The sequence below is a fragment of the Antechinus flavipes genome, chromosome 2 (genome assembly GCF_016432865.1).
Source record: "Antechinus flavipes isolate AdamAnt ecotype Samford, QLD, Australia chromosome 2, AdamAnt_v2, whole genome shotgun sequence".
NCBI classification, from domain to species: domain Eukaryota; kingdom Metazoa; phylum Chordata; class Mammalia; order Dasyuromorphia; family Dasyuridae; genus Antechinus; species Antechinus flavipes.
In genome coordinates, this window is record NC_067399.1 from 220,716,830 (window position 1) to 220,721,859 (window position 5,030).

The 5,030-nt window shown below is 36.6% G+C and overlaps 1 pseudogene; it reads right to left on the bottom strand.

Moving 5' to 3' along the window:
• Positions 1-830: 830 nt before the first annotated feature.
• LOC127546543 (voltage-dependent anion-selective channel protein 3-like) lies at positions 831-3,039 on the bottom strand (annotated as a pseudogene).
• Between the last annotated feature and the right edge of the window lie 1,991 nt (positions 3,040-5,030).

A 5,030-nucleotide genomic window follows, 5' to 3' on the forward strand; every position in this document is an offset into this window, starting at 1 on the left:
TCCCTTAATCCTGAAATTAGCAGATGGGGTATGAAGGGACAGACAGGTAGAAAAAGGGAAATTGGTGGGAAAGGGTAGACAATAAGGACAGAGGGAATGTTTCTCTTTTCTAAAAACTTTTTTTTTTTTTTTTTGGTAAGAGATGTAGAAATTAAGGGAAAGTGAAAATACTTTATATTATCAATATTTTCTTCACATCATCATGAGATGTGAACTCAGAGGCTTTCTATTGATGAGGGTGGAGGCATGTGGAGATGGTATGGTAGAAAGAGCTTTGAAAATTCAGTCAGGGAAAAGTCAGGTTTGCATGACACTCTTGACAAATAGCAGCTCTGTGACCACGAGCAAGGGTATGAGGCTTCATTTATTTATCTATAAAATAGTGATAACACCTATAGTAGGTTTTCTCTGGAATTCTATCACTCTGTCATCCTTTTTCCGGTAATTTTAGTGCCTGGCTTATAGTCTTTTTCTTCAACCCAATTCTTTCCCTCATATCAAAGTTCTTCAGCATATATTGATGACTTCTAAAGTATTCTAACTTCCCAGTGTTCAATTCTTATGTCCTGTTCTACTTAATTTCAGTGACATACAGAGATGGCCATAACTTTGATTTTCCATCATGCATAAATGTTTCACTTCCATGTTCATAAACTTTGAAATGCTTTTATCTAATTATATTCTTTTATCATTCCATCTGCCCTGTGTTCTTTACTTATACTGTGAACACCAACTGTCTCCATTCCTCAGTTCTTTGCCTGACCATCATTCTAGCACTGGCTAGATTTTCCCACCTTCTTCTGTTGAATCAACTTAGCTCTGAACTAGTCTTAAATCCCTTGCCCCTTGTCATATAATTGATCATAGTTTAACAATCCCCACCTTGGATTACTCTCCCCTCCTTCACTTTTCATGTGCTGCTGAACACAGCTACGGGAAATGTGAAATCATGCTAATTGGGTCCACTACAAATTAATGTGATCTAATCTCAACTAAGCACTTACTGTAGCAATGAAATTATTCAGCTTCTTCATAATTGATTTATTATTCCACTCTATACAATGGCTATTCCAAACTTCTTCATATCTCCGCAAGCCTCATGACACCCTCAAGTTTCACCCTCTCAGATGAAAACCTCAACTCATATTGCACGGAAAAAATTGAGACCATTAGTTAAGAGTGTCCTCTTTTACCTTCTCCCTCCTGATCTCATATCACTCAGACATTTTCTCTCATTATTTCTTTCATTTTTGTCTCACAGGAAGAAGGACTCTTTTCTTTGCCAGTGTAAAGACTGTATAAAGGCCCTTGGTCCCCTTCCCTCTGGTCTTTTTTTATGTTCCAAATGTGATTAATTTATTTTACGCTAGTGCAAAACCAAAGCTTTCACCAAAGCACAGAGACTAATTTGATAAAAGTTAATGGAAAAGTGATATAAGACACACATGATATACAAATTGGAGAATCAGGTCATTTCTTTTATAACATGACACTACGCTGTCATTGAAGGACAGATTTAAAATAATATGGAGAAACTCAACTGAAATGTAGTACAAACATTATAACTTCCATGTGTGTCTTCAAGTGTCTCTCCTTATAATGGACTCAAAATCCTCTAGACTTCAATATGGTGACCTATACAACAATTCATTGGAAGAATAAAAAGACTGTTGAAGTTTTACAGAAAATATTAAAACCAAAGCAGAGTAGGTTCATTTTTCTTTATTTCCAAGGATAGATTTGATACTTTATTTTAAAACTATATTAAGCTTCCAATTCAAATTCCCCCAACCTTCTGACCTTTTACATTGAAGTTTTTTTTTTTTTGGTTGGTTTTTACCATCTATTAAAGCTGAGAACATCAATTTTACACCTGGTCATAGTGTCTGAATATATCCCAATCCAGTAAGGCTGGCATTATTAACTTTACTAGACAGAAAAGTTTTTTGATCCAGCTTGTATCTAGTAGCAACATTAAAACAGATGTTGTTACTGCCAAGATTTATTGAAGTTTCAGTCTTCTCATTAACCTTTTGATAAATTGACCCCAAAGTCAGTGCCATCATTCATTTATATGTGCAGCTGGAAGGCAAGCAGCCTTGTAATCCAGGAAAAAATTTTTCAGAAATAGTTTGAATTTGACCATGTCAAAACTCATCTGATAGCCAACAAGCTAACCTTCATGAGCCAATACAGTCCAACCATAAATGATTGGACAAAAAATAAAATTCAACATTTCTAGTGAAACAGTTCCATTAATAGGAGGCCTTTAATTTCCTGCTCTTCTGTTTTGTGTATGACACAAATTTGGGTAGCAATTGACTCAGATTGAATGCAAATAGCAGTCATTTCTGCTTTAGCCAGAAATCCTGAAGGTCTTCCTCTCCTAGATTTATTTATTTAGTTAGTTAAAGGTTTGTTTGTTTTTTAGGTTGGTTTTGGGTTTTTTTGACTGCTGAAAGAGGAAATTCTTTGCCTCAATTTCTACTTAGCCTTAATCATTGAATGCCTGAGGCTTCAGTCAAACTGAGACCTGTTAAAGACCTTAGCTTCAAAAGGCCAAGGTCTCCAATTTCATTCACTGTCATCTCCAGTCATCTTGATCTATATCTGGCCACTAGACCCAGATGGCTCTGGAGGGGAAAGTGAACAGGTGACCTTATATAGCCCTTCCTCATTTCAATCCTATTCATGTGCAGGTCATGGCTTCACTTCCCTGATGAGAAGGTGCTCTTCAAGAATGAAGGATGAACAACAACAACAATAAAAACAAATTTCATATCAAGTCATCTTCAAACCATCAGCCAATTTATTCTCCATGATGAATTCTATGCCCAGGATATTTTCTGTATTCCATTTTTAAATGAAGACAAGTCTGTAGTCACAGATTCTATAAATGATTTCCAAATCATTTGAAGCTTTTACCCAGGTAGGAATTCCATTCCCTGAAAGTATTTTAAACATATTAAACCCATATCCTTTGTTGAAGATATATGTGGCAGCCTTTCCTAGGTCACAGCAAGTTGGAATATTACACATTTCTTTCAGATATGACTGCTCAAGAAGGGTCTGTGACACAAAGAATAGCCAAGGAGGGTTGGAGAGTGAGGGAGTGACAACATCTTTGACTGCAACAACTCTCCCTTTCTGATCTTCTGCAGCAGATTGGCCCTAATATAACCAACCACTCACCCCTTTTCTTCAATTTTTCTTTATTTACTGCGTCATTTCATGCTATTTATAAATACAGTCATGTCTTACTCATCTCTAAAACAACAACAACAACAGATCCCTTATTTGATACTGCCATCTTGTATAGCTATTGTTCTATATCTGTTCTATACCTTTTTGGTTAAACACTTTTAAAAAAAATCCATTTGCTGAAGACACCTCTACTCTCTCTCTTCTCACTGTCTTTTAAACCTACTGAAATGTAATTTACTATAATATGAAACTGCTGTCTCCTAAAAGTTATTTAATTGCCAAATCTAATGGCCTTTTCTTAATCCTCCACCTTTGACAACCTGTATTCATGATTTGATTCTGTTGGTCTTTTCATCCTGGATGCTCTCTCCCTTTTAGGTTTTTGGTACCCTGTTTGTCCTGATTCTCCTTTTATCTGAATTGTCAGGCTCTTGTATTAAATCTTCATCCATGTCATGCCCATTAATCACAGATGTCCCCTGAGCTCCATCTCTCTCTCTTTCTCTTTCTCTCTGTCTGTCTCTCTCTCTGTCTCTATCTCTTTCTCTCTCTTTCTCTCTCTCTATCGCTGTCTCTCTCTGTCTCTCTTTTTCACACACACACACACACACATACACATACACACACACACATTCACTTCCCACACAATTTGTTGCTAATCTTGTTGTTTCTGCCTTTACAAAATCTTTAGTATATGTCTCCTCTTCACTGAAACAACCATACTCATCATCTAGCAAGTGGATTATGTAATAATTAGTCTCCTTGCCTCAACTCTCTCTCCATTCCAATCCACTGTCCACTTAGTTACCAAAATTTTTTTCCTGAAGAAAAGTGATCCTCTCACCCCCAATCATCAACTCCACTGGCTCTTTATTGATGGGGAGTAAACAGATTCCAGCAAAAGGGAACCAATATGTACTTGACGTCTAGGAAGGATACCAAGAGAATCATTTTATCCCTAAGTGGGCCTTCATGGAATGTATTGCACTGACAGGATTATCTTGTCCCTAAGTGGGCCCTTCTTGAATTTCTAGCACTGACAGAATTATTTTGAACTGATGTTACTATACACAATTAGGAGGCCAAACTATAGTTGTAGATTCCCAAGGTTATTTTGTATGAATAATCCTTAATCACCAGTTAATTTTTCTGAGGCAAGCAACTAGCATAGTTAGCATATCTTGCTTTGTGTCCTTTCTTATAAAAGGTCCCATCTTTTTGCTAGTAAACTGCAAGTTTTGCTAGGGAACTTAGCCTACCTCACGGTATCATAATAAAGCTTTTGCCCCTTGATTCAGAGATGGCCTGGGTCTGGAAATTCTTTTTGGATGGCACATATGCATGTATAAGTATATATGTGCATATGTATACACTATACATACACACACACACATACACACACACATACATATGACTCTTCTTGGAATTTAAAGTGCTTCATTATTTGAATGCTTCCTTTCTAGTCTTTTTATACTTCACTCCTCTCCTAGAATTCTAAAAATCCAGCTACACTGAGCTATTTCCTATAACTCAAACATTGCACATTATCACCAGCCATCCCCCCTGTGTGGAATGCTTTCTATCTTCTCCATCTTTTACATTTCTTGCTATTCTTCAAGACCCAGTTTAAATCCTACCTTTCATGTGGCCTTTTTCACTCCCTTTAGCTACTAATGCATTTCCTTTCAGGTGGCCCTTTTTCTATTCTCTATCTTATGAACACTTAATTCCACCATTAGAATGTTCATTCCTTGAGGGCAGGAATCAGTTTTGTTTGTTTGTTTGTTTGTTTGTTGTTTTGTTTGTTTTGCTGAGGCACTTGGGGT